Source organism: Lutra lutra, chromosome 8 (assembly GCF_902655055.1).
Source record: "Lutra lutra chromosome 8, mLutLut1.2, whole genome shotgun sequence".
Classification (NCBI taxonomy): domain Eukaryota; kingdom Metazoa; phylum Chordata; class Mammalia; order Carnivora; family Mustelidae; genus Lutra; species Lutra lutra.
In genome coordinates, this window is record NC_062285.1 from 138,359,634 (window position 1) to 138,386,859 (window position 27,226).

Sequence of the window (27,226 nt, forward strand, 5' to 3'; positions counted from 1 at the left end):
AAATAACCTGCAGCTAAATGACATATCAGATAAAGGGCTGGTATCCAAAACCTATAAAGAACTTACCAAACTCAACACCCAAAGAACAAATAATCCAAACAAGAAATGGGCAGAAGACATGAGCAGACAATTCTGCAAAGAAGACATCCAGATGGCCAAAAGACCCATGAAAAAGTGCTCCACATCACTGGGCATCAGGGAAATACAAATCAGAACCACAGTGAGATACCACCTCACATCAGTCAGAATGGCTAAAATTAACAAGTCAGGAAACGACAGATGTTGGGAAGGATGTGGAGAAAGGGGAGCCCTCCTACACTGTTGGTGGGAATGCAAGCTGGTACAGCCATATGGAAAACAGTATGGAGGTTCCTCAAAAAGTTGAAAATAGAGCTACCCTATGACCACCCAGTAATCGCACTACTGGGTATTTATCCTAAAGATACAAATGTAGTGATCCGAAGGGGCACATGCACCCCAATGTTTATAGCAGCAATGTCCACAATAGCCAAACTATGGAAAGAACCTAGATGTCCATCAACAGGTGAATGGATAAAGAGGAAGTGGTATATATATATATATACAATGGAATACTATGCAGCCATCAAAAGAAACAAAATCTTGGGGCACCTGGGTGGCTCAGTGGTTAAGCCTCTGCCTTCAGCTCGGGTCATGATCTCAGGGTCCTGGGATCGAGTCCCACATCGGGCTCTCTGCTCTGCAGGGAGCCTGCTTCCTCCTCTCTCTCTCTCTGCTTGCCTCTCTGCCCACTTGTGATCTCTCTCTGTCAAATAAATAAAATCTTTAAAAAAAAAAAAAAAAGAAACAAAATCTTGCCATTTGCAATGACGTGGATGGAACTGGGGGGTATTATGCTGAGCAAAATAAGTCAATCAGAGAAAGACAATTATCATATGATCTTTCTGATATGAGGAATTTGAGAGGCAGGGCGGGGTGGGGGCTGTAGAGGGTAGGGAAGGAAAAAATGAAACAAGATGGGATCAGGAGGGAGACAAACCATAAGAGACTCTTAATCTCATAAAATAAACTGAGGGCTGCTGGGGGGCATGGGGGTAGGGAGAGGGTGGTTGGGTTATGGACATTGGGGAGGGTATGTGCTATGGTGAGTGCTGTGAAGTGTGTAAGCCTGACAATTCACAGACCTGTACCCCTGGGGCAAATAATACATTATACCTTAATAAAAATAAAAATAATAACCTGCAGCTAATGTATCTCCTTGGATATTTCTTAAAACCATAACTTGCAGAAGGATACTTCAGAATCATAACTTTTAGGTAAAGCTTAAAAATATAAAACAATACTACATATTGTTTAGGGCTACAGACCCTCCTAATAAAATGATAAAATGTACTGTTAGGAATAAACAGGATTGTTGCCTATGGTAATAAGGAACATCAAGAAGACATAAGAGGTCTGAACACTTAGGGACCCAACAACGTGTCAAGGGTGGTCCGAATTACATGCAGAAGTTGACAAACCCATTGTGCTGGTTTGGATCATCCAAGAAACATGCCCAGATGGAGTGAGATACACAAGAGATTTACTGGGGGAAGCGTCCATGAGGGACCACGGGGAAAAGGTGCTGGAGCAGGTCGGAGAGCCTCAGCCCACTCGGGCCGGTCTGACACCTGAGAGAGAAGGAGGAAGCCTCACACTGCAGTATGACTGAGAGGAAGCTCTGGACAGCCAGGTGAGCTGTCCCCAAGCAAAGACTGGGGCAGAAATGGTCCTGCTTGGCTCTGTGGTGATTAGCGCCCCCCGCCCCCGCCAGGAGCAGCTCAGGGAGGCAAGAGGTGGGAAGGTGGTTTGGGTGTCAGTGTCACAGCAGGTCTGAAGGTGTCCCGGTTGGAAGCTCGAGGTGACTATATACTCCCCACAGCTGGTTCCTCTAATGGGGACTCTGAGTTGCACCCGTCCACGGCTGCCACAGGTGCCGTCACAGTAGAGTATCCTAATATACACCAGACACAGCCCTCAGTGACTGATAGATCAGGCAGGCAAAATTCAAGATCTCCTCCTGAAGATTAACGGACAATAATCAACACCTATATCCAGAAATTAGAGAACAGACCTTGCAAAGCACACGTGGGACTTTTATAAAAATCACACATGTAGTAGGTCACAAAGCCACTGCCAACCCATACAAAGAACTGAGAGTTGGTCATATAAAATAAAATTAGAATTAAATCATAAAACTTTGGAGGGTGTTTGAATGGCTCAGTCGGTTAAGCATCTGCCTTCGGCTCAGGTCATGAGCCCAGGGTCCTGGGATCGAGCCCCGCATCGGGCTCCCTGCTCAGCGGGAAGCCAGCCTCTGCCTCTCCCACTTCCCCTGCTTGTGTTCCCTCTCTTGCTGTGTCTCTCTGTCAAATAAATAAGTAAAATCTTAGAAAGAAAGAAAGGAAAGTAGAAGAAAGGAAACACAGCTGGATCTTGGAGAAGACTGGCAAGCCAGGCAGGTCTCTGGCAAGAGTGGCTGAGGACATAAAGGACGTAAAGGAGAACACACAATGCATGTCCAGAAGGAACAAAAAGAACGCAACACAGCTAGAGCAGAGGTTCAAAAATAAGAGGAGAGCTCACACGTACAGTTAGTCTTTCACACCTCATTCTATAATATAGTATTTATTTAGTTTAGGCTAAAACACAAATCCCTTGCCTGTAGTAGCAGTGACGGACTAACACTCACAGAGGACTTACTCTGAGTCATTCCCTAAACCTGCCCTGTTCTCTCTGGCCTCCTTACCTTTGGCCAGGCTGTTTCCTCAGCTTAAAACACCCTTTTCCTCTTATGTCTCCTTCAAGGTTTGGCTGAAATGCAAATCCTCTAACTGTTCCTGCTGTAGCATGCCCATTATTCACTGTACCCCTCTTCCTTACCAAGAGAACCGTAATTTTTTTCAGGATGATAATATGCTCCACTGAAAATGACCACATCTACAATACTATATTCCTAGGCTCCCCTGCATCTCACGGTGGCACACGACACGATGTTGGCCAATGAGATATAAGAAGATATTTGCTAGGCATATGTTTTGAAATTTTTTAATCTATCTACCCATCCATCTATCCAGCCAGCCAGCCAGCCACCCATCCATCTATACATCCATCTATCTATCCATCCATATACCCACACATCCATCCATCCATCCATCCATCCATATATCCACACATCCATCCATCCAACCATATATCCACATATTGATCCATCCATTCATCCATCCATCCATCTATCCATCCATCCACCCACTCATCTATCCATCCATCCATCCATCCATATATCCACACATCGATCCATCCATTCATCCATCCATCCATTCATCCATCCATCCATCTATCCATCCATCCACCCACTCATCTATCCATCTATCCATCCATCCATATATCCACACATCGATCCATCCATCCATCCATCCATCCATCCATCCATCTATCCATCCATATATCCATCCATATATCCACACATCCATCCATCCACCCACCCATCCATTCATCCATTTATCCATCCATCTATCCATTTCTAAGAGCCTATAAAGTGCCAGGTACAATATTTAGGCACTTCATACAGAAAATGAGTGATATTTGTCCCCTGCCTACACTCTATGGTAAAGACAGATAAGAAAACAATATCTATTCATGGTAAATGCTATGCTAGAGGTAAAAGGGGAATATATTTTTTAATATATTGATACTTTTTTCCTTCTCTTATTCAGCCAGAGGGATCTGTTTGCCTCAGGAGGATGTGATTTCCATAGGAAGAATGTAACAAGTGAAAAAAAAATATCTCTTTTGCCTTTTGAGTATTAAGACCAACTCTGAGTACATGAGACAATAGCCTTGAAACTGAGCTTGCTTCAGAGAAGAAAGGGACTTTCTAAATTCTAAAGGCATTGATTTAAGAAGTGATAATTGAGTCTAGTGGACTTGGACATAAGCAGGGTACAGGACCAGAAGATGTATATGATTTGGGGAAGTTCCCATGAAGTAGGAAGAGACAGAAGATCTGAGAGGAGGGCCCTGGCTCCTTCCTCCCGGTCAGAACACTGGTGGGAAGGCCCAGCATGAACGTGGGACCAGAACCAAGAAATGCCCAAGCTATGGTTTCAAAGCACACAGGTGGGAACCTGAGACCCAGGCCGGACAGCCTGCACAGTGGGCCCCAGGACAGACCACCAGGAACTACCTCAGCACCATGCCTCAGAGGCAGGAGCCGGGAGCCTGGACCCATTCTGGGGAAGAAGCAGGAGAAGCCGCCCTGACAGGGAACCTGAAGAACCTGAACCTGAATGTACTTGAACTACTATCTTGATGCATTTGCATTAAAGTGGGAGTTTTTGAAGTCTGAAAAGACAGTTAGCTTTTATTAGCAAGTTCACGGTGTTTTTTTTTTTTTTTCTTTTTCTGGCCCTCATGAGAGTGGGGACTTGGGAGTAAGACGGAGTCAGTAGGCCATTTTCAGTTACAATTCTGTGCAGCTCTGCTCACAGCATGAAGACTTGTATCCCACGATGGAGGGGTGCACAGAGGGCGAAGGAGCCAGAGGGGCTGGGTGTCAGGGTCAGCTTCATGGGCACATACCCAGGGCAGCCAGGCCAGCTCAGAAGGGCCTGTATCTAGTTTCATGCTTCACGGTCACTACCTTGAAATTCTTAATAATTTCACCCACGAGTCTGTGTTTTGTAAGTGAAGTCCGACAGGACAATGGAAGTGTGGGCGGTAGGCAGTCCTCGCCTCTGGACTAGAAGGTTCTCAGCTACCTGCCACCTGACCTCCCGCTCCCCACCCCAGCCTGCTCTGCCCTCAGCCCAGGCTGGTGACTCCATCATGCTGATGTGAGGGGGATGAAGAGGAGGCTAGAGTGTTGCTATAGCCCTCTGTTCCCAGCAGAGGTCTCAGGGGGGCACAGTGGCAACTGTCTTTGCCCTGGGCTGCCTAAGCCATGGTGAGCTTGACTCGGTGGGGGCACCCCTTTGCCTACCCCCCTATCCAGGTACAAAGTTGCATTCCCTTGGGGGTCCCCGTCCACTATGAGCTGGAGCGGCAGGCCCACGGGAAGGAGAGAGTGACTTCCGGCCCCCAGCCAGGGCACCATGGTCCCCACTACGGCAAGAGGGGGATCCTGGCAGCTCTGACAGTCCACACTTGTCCTCTGAGTATCCTCAGGCCCAAGGGAACACAGCATTAAGTAACAAACCAAAAGCATCCAGTCAGGCTCTAGAAGATAGAGAAAAGCTTTGTGAATGTCTGTAATGGCACTTTTTCCTACTTTCTGAACAAGAGGCCCGCTTTTCCGTTGTACACGGGGCCCCCCAAATCACCCAGCCAGCCCTGGCATCAGGGAGGCTCTGCCAGGAAGGAGGGCAGCTGGGCCTTCGGCAGGGCTGGCGCATCCCTGGCAGGCCTCCTTGATGGCCGGAACCCAAACGGCATTGCCCTGCTGTCTAGTGCGCCACCATCAAAGTGGGGCCACGGTTTCAGAAAACCCAAGGCCGGGGGTGCCTGGGTGGCTCAGTGGGTTAAGCCTCTGCCTTTGGCTCAGGTCATGGTCTCAGGGTCCTGGGTTCGAGCCCCGCTTTGGGCTGTCTGCTCAGCGGGGTGCCTGCTTCCCCGCCCCCCCCGCCTGCCTCTCTGCCTACTTGTGATCTCTCTTTCCATCAAATAAATAAATAAAATCTTAAAAAAAAAAAATGAAAAAAAAAAGAAAACCCAAGGCCGGACTCTGCCACCACTCGTGACATCTCCAAGTTCCACCAAGGCTGTCCAGGGGCATCTCACTGATTCTCAGACACAGTTTTCTCAGCTACGGCATAATTGTTGCCATTTTGCTTCTCTTTGACCTGGGAGGGCCACGTTAGGCTCTGTCTGCAGCCCTCAAAGTCCAAGAGAACTTTCTACCACTGCGCGCCTCTGTCCTCCCCAGCACGAACAGATCGGTGCACTCACAGCAAAGATGCCTGCTGGGCCTACTGGGTGCTGGGCGCCCCGCTGTGCACGGACTCACTTAAATCTCTCATCACCCCAACGAAGTATGAGCTTAGCCCTGCCATTCTGCACGTGGAGGGCGTGCGTGAGTAAGGTGGGGGTGGGGAGTTAGGACTTGAACCCCAGCAGGGAAAATGGCAGTTTTAATGATAAAACACAGGAGTTGACAGACACCTGAAGCGGCGCCCGTGCTGGAAACCTGAGTGCAGGGGCTGAACTTGGAGCTTCAACTGCCTGAAAAAATTTGCCCAGCCGAAGGGAAACGTGGAGTCACTAATGTGACAATGACAGAGCCTTCAGCTTGGAGAGCTTTGGTGAGGTTGGGCACCCCCGCCTGGGATGGAGAAGAGCAGGGAGGGCGTCTGGGACCCAGGAACACAGGGTGGGACCACAGTGGGGTGGGGAGGGCGTCAGATGGCTGGGGGCGCAGACCCACCCGAAAGCCGGGATCGGATCGCTCACCTGGGTCCCAGGCCCTTAGGATTCCAAGGCCAGGGAGCGGCCGGGTCTCCACTGCCCACACAGCCGGACACCCAACTCTAGTCTCACAAGGCCACTCACAGGAAGTCATAACACTAAATCTGGTTGGCTTAGAGGCCATGGTGAGATTTTAAATTTTTAATAAAAATCTTATGTACTTGGCCACAGCTGATTTATTGGAAGGTTGTCTTTATTTCTTTCTGTCACAGGGGCCCAAATTCCATTTTCGAGGTTGACTACTCCCGCCCTCCCTCCCAGCAACTACCACATCTCAGAGACTTTGCCTTCCCCATCAGACCCCTCTCTGCGTTTCTCCTGTGTGGCGCTAGGAGCCTCTGGGGTTTCATCAGGAGCCTTGCATGGTTTGTCACTGTCACAGAGCTTTCTAGGAACAGATAAAGACCTGTGGCCTCCCTAGCCTGAAGCCTGCAGTGGGGGGCCGCGGTCAGCCTTCAGTTCACCCCTGGAAGCAGGCGCCGCCCCTCCTTCCGGGCCACACGTATGTGAACAAAGCAGAGGCCACGCTTTGAAGGTCACGCTGCAAAGTTTCAACCGTGACCTTTGGGAGTATAGCTGTTTCTGGGACAGTGCCTGCCTTTGCTCAGACACAACTTTTCCTGAGATCTTTGCCAAAGAATCCTGGAATTAAAATTCGGTCAACTGCAAAATGAAACTGCTATGTATGTGTGTATGTATTTAGGATTTTATTTATTTATTTGACAGAGAGAGATACAGCGAGACAGGGAACATAAGCAGGGGGAGTGGGAGAGGGAGAAGCAGGCTCCCCACTGAGCTGAGATGCGGGACTTGATCCCAGGACCCTGGGATCATCCCTTGAGCTGAAGGCAGACACTCAATCGACTGAGCCACCCAGGCGCCCTAAAACTGATTTTTAAAATAACATCGAATTCAGTGTCGCCCATGCACATGGGCACGCGTACTTAAACCTCACCAGTGTTCTAGGTTCGCTGTGGAAATAAAGACCCACCAACAGAGAAAAGCAAAGGCCGTTCCTTGCAAATATGCTACAGCCAAGGAGTGGGGCCAGGATCACTTGCATTTTGGCCAAGATTCAAGGCAGGCAGCAGTGGAAGAAGGGAAGGCTTCGGGGGTGCCCTGATTGGAAGCTGTTGGCCCCGGGAAGCTTCAGGGGCTGATTGCAAGGGGCTGTCCCATGTGATTGTTCAGGGGGACCTACTTGGTTTTCTCTGGCTGGCGCTAAATTGGAAGAGGGGACAGAAATTAAGGAAGCTGTCAGTTCTTAATCACGAGCTGGTCATTCTGGGTCCATTGTCACGGAAGCCGTTTAGCTTCATAGATCGTCAGGGGATCAAGGAACCTGGCTTCCTGCAAGTCTGATTTACAGCAGCCTGACCTCCCAGGTTGTTTACTGATTACTGTAGGTCGGCGGGGTCGGGGTGGGGGGGGGGGGGTTGCTGATGTCCTGGGCAGGCAGCGGCAGCCTGTGAGTCAAAGTTCTATCTTTACATTTGCTTTGGCGTTGGCCATTTTTATATTCAGCCTCTCAGGCTGATTATGTAAGAATTGGTCAGCTAAGTCCACCCCTTGTCTCTGAAGTGTAAATCCATCCACTCAGCAGGTTGAAAAGGTGACCTTTCGAAGAGTAGCAGTTATCTGCTTGAAACCATCAGACCTCGAACAATGTCATGGAGCAAATTCCCCAGAAATACGCATTACTAAAGGGTAGCCGCCTCCCACATAGAGTCAAGATTGTATTTGGCAACAGCCTGGAGATCATACTGGAACTGGGGCTGGGAGCAAAAGGATGGCATCTCTTCCTGACACTGCGGGCAGCTCCCGACTTCCCACCCTCCCCGCAGAGTCTCACCAGGCAGTGCGCCTGAATGAGTCCTGGTGGAAGGACAGAGAATTAAGGAGGGAGGAAAAGAAGCTTATTGATACAGTTCAGAAGACCTCATGCTTTCCTCCTAAGTGTCTGGGACAAATAACCTGGCCAGACTGCCCTCCGGTGGTGGGGATGAAGGAGGTAACTTCGGAAGATCGGTCCTTGGTCTCCTGCCCATCTGGATGGTGGCAGCCGAGGCGATGCTCCTGAGGCTGGTGCCCTTTCTCCCGCCAGGAGCTCTTAGAACTCTTCTCTGGGAGCAACTCTCCATCCTTCGTGCCTCTGCCTCTGAACCTGGGTGCTCCCAAGGCCATTACTTCACTAAGGCAACGAAGGCAAGGGAACAGGCCCAGGAGGTGAGGCAAAGAGGCCCCGAGCTGGAGGTCACAGAGATTGCATCGGGGGACCGCTTTGCCCCGAGCCAATAATGACTTTGGGCAAACCCGTTGTTCAATGCATTTTGTTTCAGATTTCTTACCAGCACATTGACGTGAAGAGACCAGTTGCTTTCCACCTGTTCTTTCACTCAGATGCCCGCTCTGGGCCAGGCATCACGGGCTGGGGCCGTGAAGACACACAGGGTCCCCACCCTGAGGACCTTCCAGCTACAGAGAGGCAGATGACAAGCACATAAGCAAATCAGCAGTCTTGAAGCAAGGAGCCTGACGCGGGGCTCGATCCCAGGACCCTGAGATCATAACCTGAGCTGAAGGCAGAGGCTTAACCGCTGAGTCACCCAGGCGCCCCGAGGACAATCCTTTGACAGCATAAGCCCCATCACATGATTCTGCTCAAAATTTTCGCACAGTCTCCCAGCTCCCCCAGAGCGACCGCCAACATTCTCAAGGTGACCCGCAAGGTCCTCCCAGACACACACCCCCAGCCTCTCAGACCTCATTCTACTCCCTCCTTCCTTCCCTGTGGTCCAGCCTGCCCACGCCTTCCAGCCCAGGGACCCTGCTGTTGCGAGGTGACCTGTGTCCAGGAATGTGGCCGTTCGGCTGGCACGATTATTGATGGCGCCACTTTCCCTCTCAGGGGCCCCGGCTGGGATGAGGAATTAGATGGCCGTGATGGCCTCTGCAATTGCTGTTTTCGCTCTTCTGCCTGGCCTGCTCTCTCCTCAGATAGCCGCTGCCTTCCCTCCCCTGCCTGGGGTCTCTGCCCACACGTCACCTTCAGGGACACGTCTGTGACTGTGCCATTCCTGTGGCACAGCCCCCCTCATTTTTCTCCCATATTGACTATGGGCCCCCCACTCCCCAGCACACAGGCTCTGTGAAGGCGGACATCCTCCTGGTCTGGCGCTGGATCCTCAGTGGATCCCCAGTACCTAAAACAGTGCTTAGCCTGTGGCAGGGGGCCCGAGAGAGGAACCGGCTGAGAGTGGGGTGCTGCTTTAGGTAAGACGATCAGGGACAGTTTCTCTGAGGGTTTGGTAGAGAAATTACAATCTGTATTACTTTCCCTTGGCTGGTGTAACGAGGTACTACAAGCACAATGGCTTAGAACAATATGAATTTATTACCTGAGAGTTCTGTGCATCAGAAGTCCAAACTGGACCTCACTGAGCTAAAACGAAGGTGTTGGCAGAACTGCATTCCTTTCTGGAGGCTTTAAAGGAGGGAAACAGGTATCCCCTCCTTCTCAAGCTTGGAGAGGCCGTCCCCATTCCTTGGCTCCCGGCCCCTGCCTCCCTGGTCAAAATCTGCAAATCTCCCACAAGACACCGTCTCTCTGGTTCTGAATCTTCTGCTCTTCTCATCCCCACGTGAGGACCCTTGTGATGATGCTGGGCCCATCGAGAAAACCCAGGGTGATCTCATTATTTGAAGCATTACTCTGCCAACCGCGGTGGGGAAGGTACTTTGGATACGCTGGTCAGGAAGGGTTTCTCTGAGGAGTTGACCTCGAAGGCAAGGTATGAAGGACAAGAAGGAGCCACCCATGTGAAAAGCCAGAAGAGCTTTTCAGACAGAGGGAGTAGCATGTGCAAAGACCCAGGGGCAGGGAGAACTTGGCGTAGCAAGAGGCAGAAGGTCTCCCAGGGTGGTTACAGTATTTTGACTAAAGGAGACAACAGTCCCGGCTGAGGCTGGGGAGAAAGGCAGGAACTGGGTGGTGCAGCGCTTGGCTCTCTCTTCCCGTCTAGGTCACGTACGATTCCTGGACTGGGCTCTTGGGACTCCAGCAGCTGCATTTCATAATGTGGGATTCTTCCAGGTTTGTACGAAGTTGTTTGTGATCTGACTGCGTAAAGCAGATAACTGCTATTCATTGATGAGGCCACCTTTTACACTGGCTAAATGGACAGATGTGCCCTTCCAAGAGAAGGGGTGGGTTTATTTTCAGACTACTGGGATGCAGGGAAGCCAACAGATCAGGGTTGATGTTGGGGACTTTCACTGGATCACACCGAAGCACAGGGCAGCAGGAGGCTCTTGAGAAAACCCCACAGCCCTGTTCCCATGGCCCGTAATGCTCACTCACTTGGCATGAGGAGGTTTCTATCAGGCATTGACCTTATTTATTTATTTTAAAGATCTATTTATTGGAGAGAGAGAGCGAGCAGGGGGAGAGAGAGATTCTCAAGCAGGCTTCCTACCAAGAGCACGGAGCCGACGCAGGGATGGAGCCCGCCCCACGGCGATCATGACCTGAGCCGAAACCAAGAGTCCGACACTTAACCGACTGAGCCCCCCCGGGCGCCCCCATCGGGCATCGACTTTAAAACACGCTCCATCTCCTAGCTGCTGCCGCCTTTCCCTGTGGGTAACTGGGGTTTGGGAACTTGTGTCCAGAAAGCAGGTGAGGTCCTAGGAAGGGGTCCCCTTCCATCTGGGGAGGCTGCCCTTAGGTGGCGCCACAGACCCTGGTGGAAGAGGAAAGAGGGCAGGGATCCCTGCAGTGCCCAGAGGTGGGGCATCAGTGAGACACAGATGTGGGCTCCCCCAGCTCGCTCTGAAGACTCCTCTCACCCTGTCAGCTTCCTCCAGCAGCTGCTGGGCTGATGACCACAAACTGGGGGGGCCGAAAACAAGAGACGTTCCTTCTCTCACAGTTTTGGAGGCCAGAGTTCAAAAGCAAGGGAGCACGATGGCCACGCTCCCTCTGAAGTCTCGGGGGTGGGTCCTTCCTGGCCTCTTCTAGCTTCTGGTGGTTCCTGGATGTGATGGACCAAATGTCCCCCCACCCCAGTCCATGTGGTTGAAAGCCTAACCCCCAAGGTGATGGTATTAGGAGGTGGGGTCTCTGGGAAGAGTATAGGTTTAGATGAAGACAGGAAAGGGGCTGGAAGCCCATGATGAGATTTGTGCCCTTATGAGAAAAGACGTGAGGTCTGTTGAGAACGCAGCAAGCACACAGCCATCTGGAAACCAGGGAAAGAGCCCTTCCCCTATGCCAAATCTGCCAGCGCCTTGATCTTGAACTTCCCAGCCTCTAGAACGGAAATGGGCTCCTGCCGTGCCTTGGGTGCTGTGTGCACTCCCACCCCTAGATTCCAGGTCTGAGGTCCGAGGTCCTCAGCACCCGAGGAGGCAGAGGCCAGCGGAACGCGGGCTCCCAGTGGTTGCGTGGTTGGGCGCCCACAAAACCCAGTTGTCCTCTGCAGTGGCTCCTGTCCCTTTCTGCTTCGAAGGCACCTCTGCTTTTGCCCACTGAATCTGCACTCCACAGAAGACAGACACAATTACAGAATCCCCAGAACGCTGTATTTCACTCCCTTTCTTCCCCACTGGACAGGCCTCGAAGGCTCTGCGTCCCTTTGGCACACAGCAGAGGACCTGACATAGCAGGGACCCCCCACTAATGCTTGAGGGAGGGATCCCTAGGCTGTCTCCAGCGTGCAGTTCCCAAGGGAATGTCCCTTTCTCGTGCTTTATAAATTCCTCTTGGTGGGGAGGGGGAAAGTCAGCAAAGATTCCGCCAGCAGGAACTTTAGAAACAGAAAGCTTCAAATAATGTGCTTTAAATGTACTGCTAAACCAGCAAGGCCGTTCTGATCACTGATCTGCGAACCAGCTGGGTCAGAAATTAACACTGATACTAAACGCTGATGACAGTGGTGTCCGATGATGTGGCAATTTGGCCCCCTTGGGGAAAGGGCCAGGCTGAATGGGTGAAAAGTCTGAACCAAACAAAGTGTGTATAAAAAGGTAACCATTTTTTCCCTAAAGATTTACCTATTTATTGGAGAGAGAGCGTGCACGCACACGCGAGTGTCACACATGTGCAAGCTGGAGGGAGATAGGGGGAGGGAGAGGGAGAGAGAGAATCCCAAGCGGACTCGCCTTGAGCAGGGAGGAGGGCGTGGGGGGGCGGGTGCCGGGCTCCAACTCACCATCTGAGATCATGACCAAAGGAGAGTCTGATGCTTAACACACCGCACCAGCCAGGTGCCCCAAACCGTAACCATTGTAAGTGATGCCTTTCCAACCTTATTTTAGACTATTTGTGCATACCATAAAGAAAGGGTCTGTCAAGGTAAATTGATAAGGCGGGTGCCTAACTCTCAGAAGTGAAGGAAATGAGGTTTTGACTCATGCTATAAATACAGTCGAGGACCGAAGTAAATCATTTCAACTTCATACGGTTCCTATCGCCCAGGAGGAATGAAAGTGCAGTATTTGTCACCAAATAAGACACTTGAGTAAGAAAGTTTTTCTTTCATTAACTTATAAAACAGTATAACAAAAGATCTGGGAGAACGTGACCAAATGATCAGTATTTTTTTTTTCCAATCAGTATTTGGCTATTTAGGAACCAAAGTATTCTTTGATACCCAGAATATAAGGTTCCTAACACCAGAGAAATCATTTTAACCGTGATCTTTGACCATCTAAATGTTCTTTGCAGGTAGGACTTCCTGAGAATGTTTTACTCTGCACCTAACTCGTGCCATTCAGAAGTCTGTGGAAAAGCTCACTAAGGCAAAAGTCAATCCTGAATTAACACCAAGACTCTTACCAAGACTGAGCTCCCCCTAGAGTTGCAAAATATTTATCAAACACCTTTAAGGGCGAGGCACCTGGGTGGCTTGGTCCATAGAGCATCTGCCTTCGACTCAAGTCATGATCTCAGGGTCCTGGGATCGAGCCCCGTGTTGGGCTCCTTGCTCAGTGGGGAGTCTGCTTCTCAGTCTCCCTCTGCCTCTCCCCCTGCTTGTGCTCACTCTCTCTCTCTCTCTCTCTCAAATGAATAAATAAAAATTTTTTTAAAAAGGGAAAAAGAAAAAAACAAACAGCTTTAAGGGAAAATCATTAAGTCCACAAACATGCATTACAGACAACCAAATAGGACATGTTTGTGGTTTTTAAAATTTATTTATTTGGGGGCGCTGGGGTGGTGCCCTCAGTTAAGTGTTGGAGACTTGGTTTCAGTTCAGGTCGTGGTTTTAGGGTAGCAAGATAGAGCCCCGTGTCGGGCTCTGTGCTCAGCAGGGAACCTGCTAGAGATTCTTCCTCCCTCTCCCCCTGACCTTACCCCTCCCAAAAATAAATGAAGAAATCTTCTTTAAAAATTAAATAAAGTAGGGGCGCCTGGGTGGCTCAGTGGGTTAAGCCGCTGCCTTCGGCTCAGGTCATGATCCCAGGTCCTAGGTTCGAGCCCCGCATTGGGCTTTCTGCTCAGCGGGGAGCCTGCTTCCTCCTCTCTCTCTGCCTGCCTCTCTGCCTACTTGTGATTTCTCTCTGTCAAATAAATAAATAAAATCTTTAAAAAAAAATTAAATAAAGTAGAGGCGCCTGGATGGCTAAGAGGGTTGAGCCTCTGCCTTCGGCTCAGGTCATGATCTCAGGGTCCTGGGATCGAGTCCCGCATCGGGCTCTCTGCTTGGCAAGGAGCCTGCTTTCTCCTCTCTCTCTCTGCCTGCCTATCTACCTACTTGTGATCTCTCTCTGTCAAATAAATAAATAAAATCTTTAAAAAAAAATAAATAAAGTAGGGGCGCCTGGGTGGCTCAGTGGGTTAAAGCCTCTGCCTTCGGTTCAGGTCATGATCCCAGGGTTCTGGGATGGAGCCCCGCTTCAGGCTCTCTGCTCAGCAGGGAGCCTGCTTCCTCCTCTCTCTCTCTGCCTGCCTCTCTGCCTACTTGTGCTCTCTCTCTGTCAAATAAATAAACAAAATATTTTTTAAAAATTAAAATAAAAAGGGACGCCTGGGTGGCTCAGTGGGTTGGGCCGCTGCCTTCGGCTCAGGTCATGATCCCGGGGTCCTGGGATCGAGTCCCACATCGGGCTCCTTGCTCGGCGGGAAGCCTGCCTCTCTCTGCCTCTCTCTCCACCTCTGCCTGCCTCTCTGCCTGTTTGTGTGCTTTCTCTCTTTCTGACAAATAAATAAAATCTAAAAAAAAAAAAAAATTAAAATAAAAAAATAAAATCTTATTTGATGTATAATATGTCGTAAATATTGAATATTAATCATATACCAAGGTTTTAATTAAAATATATATATTTATATAATACAGGCTTGCCCACGAACAAATGACACACAAAGCGGGGAGTTCATAAACGTATCCTGGGAGTAGGATCCGTGCTGTAAGATCAGGGGACTATGTCATGCTAACTCCTTGCACCTTAGGGTTTGGTACAGTATTCATGAAACACTGTACCGATTACGACATACGAGTGATTACCATATATTAATAGTAGTAACTACATACATGGGTCTCACATTTTTATAAACCTATACTTTTAGAAAAAAATGTTGCTAACATAAATTTTTAAATTGGGAATATACAATGATACCTCACAGAACTAACATTTCATGAAACACAGTTAGGGAAAGGGTGTTTTCACATAAATCCAATGAGTTTTAAGAGCATGAAAATTTGGGGCACCTGGGTGGCTCAGTCGTTGAGTGTCTGCCTTCGGCTCAGGTCATGATCCCAGGGTCCTGGGATAGAGCCCCGCATTGGGCTCCCTGCTCTGTGAGCCTGCTTCTCCCTCTCCCTCTCCCTCTGCCTGCTGCTCTCCCTGCTGTGCTCTCTTTCTCTCTGTCAAATAAATAAATAAAACCTTTAAAAAAAGAGAGAGAGAGAGAGTATGAAAAATTTTCCGTCTTCCTCCAAATTAAAAAAAAAAAATCATGAATAGAGTGGGCAAGGGGCAATTGGGGGGCTCAGTCAATGAAGCATCTGACTCTGGATTTCGGCTCAGGTCATGATCTCAGGGTCGTGGGATCCAGCCCTGCATGGGGCTCCACAGTCAGCCCCAGAGTCTGTCCCTTTCCCTCTTCTCTTCCCTCTGCTCGTGTTCTCTCTCACTCAAATGAATGAATAAAATCTTAAAAAACAAAAACAAAAACAGCCCATGGCAGCAAATACCCAACTTTTGTATCAACATGGACAGCATGGAGGAGATTATGCTGAGTGAAACAGGTCAGGCAGAGAGAGTCTTTTTTTTTTTAAGATTTTGTTTATTGATTTGACAGTCAGAGATCACAAGCAGGCAGAGAGGCAGGCAGAGAGAGAGGGGGAAGCAGGCTCCCTGCTCCACAGAGAGCCCGGTGCGGGGCTCGATCCCAGGCCCCTGGGATCATGACCTGAGCTGAAGGCAGAGGCTTAACCCACTGAGCCACCCAGGCGCCCAACAGAGAGTCAATTATCATATGGTTTCACTCACTTGTGGAGCACAAGAAATAACACGGAGGACATGGGGAGATGGAGAGGAGAAGGGAGTTGGGGGAATTAGAGGGGGAGACGAACCATGAGAGACTGTGGACTCTGAGAAACAGGTTGAGGGGCTTGGAGGGGAGGGGGGTGGGGGGATGGGTGAGCCTGGTGGTGGGCATTCAGGAGGGCTCGGACTGCATGGAGCCCTGGGTGTGGTGCATAAACAGTGAATGCTGGAACACTGAAAAGAAATAAAATGAAATGGGAAAAAAAATACAGTGGGCATAGTCTAAGAGAAAAGCCTTCAGGCTGAAGTCAGGAGACCCTGGGTAGATCATTTCACTTCTCCAGGCCTTAACTTCCTGCTGCCCAGAGTCCCGGGTCAGCTCACACCAGGATCTAGGACCTTACCTTTTGCTGAGCCTTTCCGTCCAAACCCCAAGCCTTCCTTGAGAAAGCCCATTCAAAATCACTTTCCCTTTTTTGTTTAGGGTCAGTCTCATGCTATGGGGCTCCTCCACCGGACCCAGGCTCCTCCACGTGGGCCTCAAGGCATGTTTGCTAAATGAATCAATAACCCGAGAAAACACACACACATTACTATGATGAGGCCGTGTGGTATCGTGAGGAAGGAGGAACAGGCATCTGCTTTCGGGCACTGCCATTAAAGAGAACGCTTGCCAGACTTGTAAAGCATTTCCCCTTTCCTATCTTTTATCCACCTGTTAAGATATTTTGCAATATCCTACTTGGGGCTGACTTGCCAAGTTTGCTAAAAGCAAAGGACAGAGGGAGGGTGGGAGGTGAGAAACTCGTAGAGCTGTGCGTGTGCTTCTACTGACACCAAAGGTTTACTCGGAGCCGGACCCCGCAGCCCGCTCGCAGCTTGCCGCAAGGATTAGGAAGTGCACACCTGCTCGGTCGGTCTGAGAAACGCACATGAGGAGCTGTCTTTAATAGGAAAATGAGGTGTACCAACCACTGACCAAGTCTTACATGAAAGTTTCTTCCCCGCTGTTTCTGGTCTGTGTCTAATTCTGCAGGTATGTATTAGAAAACTATACCAGAACTCACAAAATCCCCCTCTCGGCCTTTCAAAAGCTATAAAGGAGAAAAGGAATTAATTACGCTGAAAGTGGAGTCATAAACCCTCAATGGGGATGGCAGGAAGGGCCCAGGATGGTCTATTAGGATCAAACAGACGGCTTCAGCCCTCCTCCTAAAATCATCTATGCACCGCCACCATTTAGAAATATAGTAACAGGGACGCCTGGGTGGCTCAGTTGGTTAAGCAGCTGCCTTCGGCTCAGGTCATGATCCCAGCGTCCTGGGATCGAGTCCCACATCGGGCTCCTTGCTTGGCAGGGAGCCTGCTTCTCCCTCTGCCTCTGCCTGCCACTCTGTCTGCCTGTGCTCACTCTCGCTTCTCTCTCTATGACAAATAAATAAATAAAATCTTAAAAAAAAAAAGAAAGAAAGAAATATAGTAACAGTCAAAAACAAGGGGCACTAAGCCACTGAGCAATTGATGGTTAAGACAAAGAAGCCTGTCTCAGGCGTGCTCTCTGCCTCGGAGCCTGGTCTTGGGTCAGTGGGTCCCTCCCCCCACACAGATGGAAGGCTGCAGCTTGGTCTAGCGTCTGGTCCTCCTCCTGTGGCCCAGGCTCTGTCCCTGCCTTCACCATCCCTCCACCCCTGGACACATGGTGCCCATCTATGCCCCCAGCTCTGTCGAGACAGCTGTTTTGAGTGGCCTCCATAACCCTTTCCAGAAGTCTCCCCAGGCAGGTGGTCAGACAACAGTAAGCCCCTTTGGAAGGAAGCAGAGGATGGAAACATGCGAAAGTCATTGCGACCTAGCCGGATGGATAAGCAAACTGACCCAAACAACTCGCATCATTTAAGATCAAAAACAAAAAGTGCATATATGGCCACAAGCAAAGTAATTTGTTGTGTAGTCTGGACTCCCTCTAAGGTTTCTTTTTAAGAGAAGTTTCAAAAGTATTTTCTCATCAGTGATATGACCAGTGTAAGTATTTCCAAATCAGCTGGAAAAGGCTTATCAAGGTTTATATTTTACACATTCTTCTGTCTAATTTCTTTCTTTTTTTTTTTTAACATTTTTATTTATTTATTTGAGAGAAGAGAGAGACAGTGAGAGAGAGCATGAGCGAGGAGAAGGTCAGAGGGAGAAGCAGACTCCCCATGGAGCTGGGAGCCTGATGTGGGACTCGATCCTGGGACTCCAGGATCATGACCTGAGCTGAAGGCAGTCACTTAACCAACTGAGCCACCCAGGCGCCCTCTTCTGTCTAATTTCTAACAGACTTCCAGGAACCAAGCCTTCCAAATCAGCTACTTAATGAAGTGTAAATTCCTGGGGTTAGACACTTGGCACAGTCCCGTTCTCTGGGATAGAGAAGATTAGGTGTAAAGTTTCCAGAATTGAGGCCCACGCGTTCCGAGATAGCCCTTCACACTCAGGGCTATCATGAAATAGCCAATCACCTTTCCAGTTGAAACACAAAAACTTTTTTAAAAAATATTTTATTTATTGGGGCGCCTGGGTGGCTCAGTGGGTTAAGCCGCTGCCTTCGGCTCAGGTCATGATCCCAGGTCCTGGGTTCGAGCCCCACATCAGGCTTTCTGCTCGGCAGGGAGCCTGCTTCCTCCTCTCTGTCTGCCTCTCTGTTTACTTGTGATTTCTCTCTGTCAAATAAATAAATAAAATCTTTAAAAAAAAATATTTTATTTATTTATTTGAGACAGGCAGAGAGAGATCACAAGTAGGCAGAGAGGCAGGCAGAGAGAGAGGGGGAAGCAGGCTCCCTGTTGAGCAGAGAGCCCGATGTGGGGCTCGATCCCAGGACCCTGAGATCATGACCTGAGCCGAAGGCAGAGGCTTAACCCACTGAGCCACCCAGGAACCCCTAAACACAAAAACTTTTATAGGAGTTTTTGCCCAGGATCTCACTGTCAGTAATGAAAGACCGGATGTGTATATTCACACTGGCCACGTGCCACGGGACAGCCTAAATCTCTACGTGGATTCACTTGCTCAGCATGACTCATCCCCAGTCTGCGATGAAGAAAGCGAGGCTTCGAGAGGGGAGATAATTCATTCAGGGACCCACCGCCGGCCCGCTGGGCTAGGATCCCAACCCAGGCAGTCCAGCTTCAGATCCTGGGTGTGTACCCTTGCTGCACGAGCACGAAACAGCTTTCAATAAAGTTACTAAACTCTCTCAGAGTGGGACCCCAGGGGCAGAAAGAGCCGCAACAGTGACATTCCCGGTGTCACGGTGGCCGGGGGTCTGAGGCCCTCAGTAGACACATCTGGGTCTGTCCTTACTTGGGGCTCCTAATGCTCTGTGGGTGACAAGTCCTCTGAGACCCTAGGGAGGGCTCTGGAACATTCCCCACAAACATGCGCATGGGTACACCCACATACACACATGAAACTTCACACAGTCCACAAGATCATTCCCATTAGGGGTACGCCCTGCTCCCCTCCTCCCTTCTTCTCATCCAAAGCTTTTTTTTTTTAATTAAAAAAATTTTTAATTTTTTTAATTAAAAAAGTTATTTTTTATTTTTTTAAAAATTTTTTAAAAATTTTTTATTTATTTGAAAGACAGAGAGAGATCGTGGGGGGAGGAGCAGAGGGAGAGGGACAAGCAGACTCCATGCTGAGCCCAGAGACCGAGGCAGGGTTCAATCCAGGCCCTTGAGATCATGACCGGAGCTGAAAGCAAGAGTCAGACCCTTAAGCGGCTGAACCACTCAGGCACCCCAAAATTTCAGAATTTTTGATTCACTCATTCCCATACCTGAAATGGATTTGGAATAATAAAGACACTGTTTTCCTCAAGATCAAATGTCCTGGACACCCTTGCCTCCTTCTATTCCCCACCCCCACCCCAATACAAAACCACGCTGAAATTCCAGAATAAAGCTGCCTGAAACCCCAAGTTCGATCCCAGTCGGGAGCCAGTGCTGCAAGCAGGTAGGCAGAGCCCGGGGTGCCTGGCCCTGAGCCGCACTCATTTGTTCACTCAGCTTAGTAAGGGCTCCTGGGTGCCGGGTGCTTGGGATACCCGGGAAGGGAAACAAGCCGCGCCCTCCCCTTGCAGAGCCCGGTTCCAGCAGAAGGAGACAAACAATACTGGACGTGAAAAGCAATTCCATCGCTGTCTAGTAGATGACAAAGTGGTACCGCGAAGAAAAAGGAGAAGTTCGACAGGGACGTGGGGGACCCAGATGTCGGAGCAATTCTGAGTCAGGTGGTCCAAGCGGACCTGGTCGAGGAGGTGACCTTCAGGCAAAGCCTTGAAGGAGATGGCAGAGCCGGTCCCGTGGATAACTTGCAAGGACACCCTCCTGCTCACGGGGTCGACCTGGGTAAGGAGGGCATATGCCGCGCGTCCCCTGAGGCCGGAGTGGCTGGAGATCACCAAACAAGATCAAGGGCAGCGGATGAGCTCAGACGGGGCCTGGGGCCTGGGGCCCCTCCAGCGGGACTCGAGAGGTCACCGGAAGAGCGCGGGCTTCCTGGAGGGACGAGGGGTTGCCGCGGCGAGGTTCGGAGCAGCTGCTGAGAACAAACTCCAGCAGACGAAGGAGGAGCAGGCTGACCGCTGCGGGGACTACGGCACCGGTCCAGAGGGGAGCCGGAGGGTGGCTCCACCGGTCCGGCCGCACCCACACGCCCACGGACGGATGGACTCTGCATCTATTTTGTCGCAAAGCCCGTGGCAGCTCCGCTCGGGGGTGAAGGAGAAGGAGGAATGGACGGCTGTGGGGCTCGGGCGCGAGGAGAGCTGCGGCCAGCTGTGCGGGGTCAGTCAGTCTGAGAGGTGAGCCTCCCGTGTGTGAGAGCAGGCAAGGAGAGCGGGGCAGCTGGAGATGCGCATGCGCAACAAGCAGGGAGGCTGGGAAGGTGCCTGAGCGCAGGAGCGCAGGAGGGCCGGGGTGGGGGGGGGGGCGCTCAGGGAGAGGTTCCTGCAGAGACAGAAAAGGGGTGGGGTGGGGGGCATGGGGCATCGGTGGCAAAGCCCTGAGAAAGTGCGGGAGAGAAAAAAGTAAAAGAAAAAATTAGTTTCTGGCTCAAGCAGAAATGTTAATTTCACCCAAAGAAAGAGAAGGCCCCCAACACGTTCATCAGGGCCTTGGGGGAAATCCAGCGATCACGCACAGATTTGGTACAAGCTGTCATGGAGTGGATGATTCTTTCAGCACTTTGTTGGGCCTCTTTGATCCTTTTTTTTTTTTTTAAGATTTAAAAAATTTTTTTATTCAAGAGAGCAGGAGAACAAAGGGCGGGGGGAGGAGCGGAGGGAGAGGGACAAGCAGTCGCCAAGCTGAGCGTGGACCCTGAGGCGGGGTTGGATCCCACCACCCTGACGTCATGACCTGAGCGGAAACCAGGAGTCCGGGGCTCAAGGGACTGAGCCACCCAGGCGCCTCTCCCCTTGATCCTATTCTTATCAGTGTTTAAAAAGTGTAAAACCTGGGGCACCTGGGTGGCTCAGTGGGTTAAAGCCTCTGCCTTCCGCTGGGGTCATGATCCCAGGATCCTGGGATCGAGCCCCGCATCAGGATCTCTGCTCAGCGGGGAGCCTGCTTCCCCCTCTCTGCCTGCCTCTCTGCCTACTTGTGATCTCTCTCTCTGTCAAATAAATAAAATAAATAAAATCTTTAAAATAAAAAAAGTGTAAAACCTGGGGAATGCCTGGGTGGCTCAGTCAGTTAAGCGTCTGCTTTCCGCTCCCAGGGTCCTGGAACTGAGTCCCACATGGGGCTCCTTGCTCATCGGGGAGTCTGCTTCCCCCCTGCTTCTGCTCCCTCTCTCTGACAAATAAATAAAATAAAACCTTTAGGGAAAAAAAAGTATAAAACATTACGCATCACTTAGATTGTCCTGTGCTGGGATTGTCTATCCACCCTACGCCGTTTACGATAATGCCGGCCTCTCCAAGGGACCAAAAAGACTGTACATTTCTGACATCGAATCAGGGAGGAAGAATATCATCTATTTTAAGATAAAAATTGGGGTGTCCATTTGTTCTCTCTGCTGCTGTCTTTTCTCTCGTTCTGCTCTGCCATGCCCTGCTCTGAAGCGACACCCACCATCTCCCCCAGCAAGACACGCGGGCCTGGGGAGGACAGCACACGGTTTCGCTTTGTCCGGCTCTCAGAGCCTGACCAAGGGGTCCATGCGGGCCACGACTTGTACATTGCCTATGATTAGACACTACCCCCTGTGGAGGAGGCCCTTGTAAAAATGGACATTGATAGGACGCCTGGGTGGCTCAGTTGGTTAAGCGGCTGCCCTCGGCTCAGGTCATGATCCCAGCGTCCTGGGATTGAGTCCCACATCGGGCTCCTTGCTCAGCAGGGAGCGTGGTTCTCCCTCTGCCTCTGCCTGCCACTCTGTCTGCCTGTGCTCGCTCTCTCTCTCTCTGACAAATAAATAAATAAAATCTAAAAAAAAAAAAAAAAAGGACATTCAGGTAACTTTTCCTTCTGTGTACTATGGAAGAGTAGCTCCCCATTCTGGTTTGGCTGCAAAATACTCCATTGATGCAGGAGCTGGCATCCTAGATGAAGATTATAGAGGAAATGTGGGCATCGTACTACTTAATTTTGGCAAAGAAAAGTTTGAAGTCAAAAAGGGTGATCAGGGGCGCCTGGGTGGCTCAGTGGGTTAAGCCGCTGCCTTCGGCTCAGGTCATGATCTCAGGGTCCTGGGATCGAGTCCCGCATCGGGCTCTCTGCTCAGCGGGGAGCCTGCTTCCTCCTCTCTCTCTGCCTGCCTCTCTGCCTGCTTGTGATCTCTGTCAAATAAATAAATAAAATCTTAAAAAAAAAAAAAAGGGTGATCAGATCGCACAACTCATTTGTGAATGGATTTTTTTATCCAGAAATAGAGGAAGTTCCAGTTTTAGATGACACTGAAAAGGGGTTCAGGAGGTTTGGGTTCTACTGGGAAGAATTAAATTATGCCAAGAATAGAAAATGAGAAAACACACTTTTTCTTTTTCTTTTTTTTTTTTTAAAGATTTTATTTATTTATTTGACAGAGAGATAGATCACAAGTAGGCAGAGAGGCAGTCAGAGAGAGAGGAGGAAGCAGGCTCCCCGCTGAGCAGAGAGCCCGATGTGGGCCTCGATCCCAGGACTCTGGGACCATGACCTGAACCAAAGGCAGAGGCTTTAACCCACTGAGCCACCCAGGCGCCCAACACACTTTTTCTTAAAAATAGTTTTTGCCTTAGGGCGCCTGGGTGGCTCAGTGGGTTAAAGCCTCTGCCTTCTGCTCAGGTCATGATCTCAGGGTCCTGGGATCGAGCCGCACATCGGGCTCTCTGCTCAGAGGGGAGTCTGCTTCCTCCTCTCTCTTTGCCTTCCTCTCTGCCTACTTGTGATCTCTGTCTGTCAAATAAATAAATAAAACCTAAAAAAAAAAAAAAAAAAAGTTTTTGCCTTAACAACAACAAAAAAAAAGATAAAAATTGGGTTCTGAAGGTCACTAGACATCCTATTTCAGAACTTGCATTCTTGTAGCATTTCATAGTTTATACCCAGGATCCGATGTGAGGATGAAAACCTCTGGGAGGCAAATAAGGAAGCACTATTTGCTGAATGCCTGACCCACTTTCCTGGGCGCGGCATGTGAAGCCAGAGGATTCAAGGACCTGCCCCAGTAGCCTCCAAAGGCTCCAGCCAGGCTCCCTGGCTCTGGGCCCAGTTCTCTATTTCTTATGGTTCTTTTTGACTATGTTGCTATCTAGCTGAACTCAGCTACCTGAGGACAGAGTGTGTCCTCTGTGTGTGGTGTACCTACACTAGGCCTCACATGGAAGGCATTCAAAATGTTTGTCGTTGGGGATGCCAACAGTAGATACTCGGAAATACTAGGGGGAAGAGAACACTATTCCAAAAAGTGGACAGCCATTCCTATTATTTGGCCAAAACTACAAGCAAAGGAGGGGCAGGAAAATGGGGTGCTGGTGTGTAGTGGGGACAGAAATTCAGTTTGGAAGGATGAAATGTCCTGGAGAGGGACGGAGGTGGCGGTCACACAGCACTGGGAATGCACTTGGTGCCACTTAAGTGTACACTTGAAAATGGTTAAAATGGTACATTTCATGTTACGGATATTATTAAAAAAGAAAAACTATAAAAAAAAAAAAAACCACCATGAGCAAAGGCACTGAGGGGTAAGTAATATGTCTTAACAACCTCGTGTTTCCAGAGCCAACCAGGGATTTTACAAAATGTAAAATTCCACTCTATGTGTTTTTTGTTTGGGGAAAAACAGTTGTTCTTCATAAAAATAATGCCGTTTATGTTCATCTTTAATGGGCTTATTGTAATTTTCAAATGCACTAATACGTATCTTTAAAATTTCTCAGCTTTAATATCAACAGATGTAATCTATATAAAGGGGCCTTGATATTTACAAGCGCATAAGGGTCTTGATACCCAAATGCTTGGGACACTGGCTCAGTGGGAGAGACAGGCAAATGGGTGAACAAGAAATCAGGAAACTGCCCAGTGCCACAGGCATGTATGTTGACAGAAAGGGAAGGTCTCACCAAGAAGCAGAGCCCTGAGGGTAGGAAGGAGCCTAGCCTGCAAAGCCCAGAGGTCAAGCACGGTTGCAGGAGAGAGGCTGGCATTTCCTTAGGCCCGATTAACAAAAAAAACAAAACACCCAAAAATGCCGTGAAACCGCGTGGTGGTAAGCCAGAGAGGAACAGCACGCAGAGGGGATCATGCAGACCCGGGTCTGGAACTGACAGACAACGTCACAGCTGCGGAGTGGAGAATATTCTAGAAGGCGCTGAGTAGCCAGGACACTGAGCCGGAAGCGCAGATTGTAGATGGGGCCTGAGCTGGGATGGGATGGGATGGGAGGGGCACAGAGGCCAGCCTCCGCCCCCTCGGATCTCTCTTCACCTGGGAGCTCCGCCCTCCAGGGAGCGCTGCTGCCCAGGGTTCCCTGACCGCACCGCGGGGCAGAGGATTACCCCAGAATTGTATCTATTACCCGGCTCCCCTACTGGGGCAGGCAGTGGGGAGCAGCGAGACCTACATTGTCACCCCTGTCCCTGCACTATCCGGGAAAGTCATATGCAGCAGACAGTAATGCTGGTGAATTCTGCGCTGGGCACGGTTCCCAGCGCTCCACATACATTAACTTACTCAATCCTTACAACAAAATGGGATGTAAATGAGATTCTTGGGCCCACTTTCCTGATGAGGAAACTGAGGGACAGAGTGGTGAAGCATCTGTCTGAAGTCACACCCCTGGTAGCAGCGTTTGTAGGATACAGCCTAGAATTTCTGGCTAAAATCAGCCTCCCCCCACCCACCCACCGCGGTACCCAGTAGCTGTTCGCTATGGGAATGAATGTGTTAATAAACACAATAGTGCGGGGGGGGTGGTGGTGATTGATTTTTCAACTAGTGGCTACACTCAAGGAGGGCTTTGAACTCACAGCCTCGAGATATCAAGAGATATATTGGAGAGCTCCACACTCCTCCAAATGAGCCAGCCAGGCACCGCCCCCATCCCACCTTTTGTTTAAGTTTATTTAAACTGCGCCGTTTTTAAGTAAGCCCATGGAATCAGCAAAATGCAATGCGCCATCGGCATTCCTGACTGTCGTGGGGGCAGTGATACACCCTACCTGCTGGATGCCTTCGCCCAGTTCAGTCTAATCAGCTCAGCCCACTGGGAATAATTGCAGTAGTGAAGGGGACAAAGTCCTCCGGCTCAGGAAGCTTCCGCGCCAGCAGGGAGACCCACCGTAAATCCAGGAAGCAGGGAGAAGGGCCCTCCCGTGGGGCAAGTGCTGGGAAGGGAGATGGGGATGCAGGGGTACCGCCTGAGATGGAGCGGTCCAGGATCAAAGCGGCAAGCTCCTGCAGAGCCCAGGAGGCCTGGACTCAATTCTGAGTAGCTGAGGAGCCTGAGGGATCCTGAGGTGAAGTGTAGCCTCGTCTTACCTTTTATGTATTTAATTTTTAAAGATTTTATTTATTTATTTGAGAGAGAGTACGTGCACGACGAGGGGCAGGGACAGAGGGAGAAGCAGACTCCCTGCTGAGCAGGCAGCCCGACACGGGGGGCGGGGGGGGGGGGGGCGGGGGGGGTCTATCCCAGGACCCCGAGATCATGCTGAGCTGAAGGCAGAGGCTTAACCCACTGAGCCACCCAGCGCCCCTGGTCTTACCTTTTATAAGGATCATTCCATCTGCTCTGGGGAGAACAGGCTAGAAGTACAGAGACCAGTGAGAGGCCACTTCCCTGGCCCAGGGGCCAGGCTGGGGTAGTGGTGGGGGGATTAGAATGGATTGACTCTGGGATTGATTTGGAAGATCAGGCCAGTGGGATCTGCTGATGGGACTACAACCCGTTTATGCCGTGTTTGATTCCTGCCCTTGCCTTATTTGCCCTACCGGGTCCTGCAGATTCTTCTTCAGGACTCAAGTCCCACTGTTCCGCCCCTCCTGTGAGTGGTCAGGGTGCCCCACCCCCACTGGCTCCCCTCTCTGGCCCTCATCAGGCAGCACTCCTGTGAGCCAAGTTCTGAGCCTGCCATCCTGCCAGGGGCCACTGTGTGCCCACTGTGTGTTTACTGCAGCATTGTTTAAAAGATGAATTGAGGGCGCCTGCGTGTCTCAGTCGGTTAAACGTCTGCCTTTGGCTCAGGTCATGATCTCAAGGTCCTCAGATCAAGTCCCACATAGGTCTCCCTGCTCAGCGGGGAGCCTGCTTCTCCCTCTACCTGCCGCTCCCCCTGCTTGGGCTCTCTGTCAAATAAATAAAAAATAAAATCTTAAAAAACAAATAAATAAAAGATGTATTGATGTTGACAACTCAAATTCTCAGCAGGAGGGGAATGAGTCCATAAATCATGGTACACCTATGCTCCAAGGAACTACAGAACTGTTACAAAGTTTGAGGTAGATCTTTTTGTACTGATAGGAAAGAGGTCTGCAACTTACATATTTTCAGTAGGAGTAAATTGCAAGAGCCTCTGGGTGGCTCAGTCGGACACGTGTCTGCCTTCAACTCAGGTTGTGATCTTGGAGTCCTGGGATTGAGCCCCAGTTGGGCTCCCTGCTCAGCGGGGAGTCTGCTTGTTCCCCTGCCCCTTTCCCCAACTCGTACTCTCTGTCAAATAAATAATAAAAATAATAATAAAAATCTTTAAAAGGGAGGGGTGCCTGGGTGGCTCAGTGGGTTAAAG

General features: G+C 50.1%; 1 long non-coding RNA gene across 1 annotated transcript in view; it reads right to left on the reverse strand.

The window, feature by feature from the left end:
* Positions 1-19,607: 19,607 nt before the first annotated feature.
* LOC125107209 (uncharacterized) overlaps positions 19,608-27,226 on the reverse strand; it is a 36,310-nt gene continuing 28,691 nt past the window's right edge. Inside the window, exon 4 of the long non-coding RNA XR_007129481.1 lies at positions 19,608-21,018. This is a non-coding gene — a long non-coding RNA (uncharacterized LOC125107209). The remainder of the gene's footprint in view (positions 21,019-27,226) is intronic.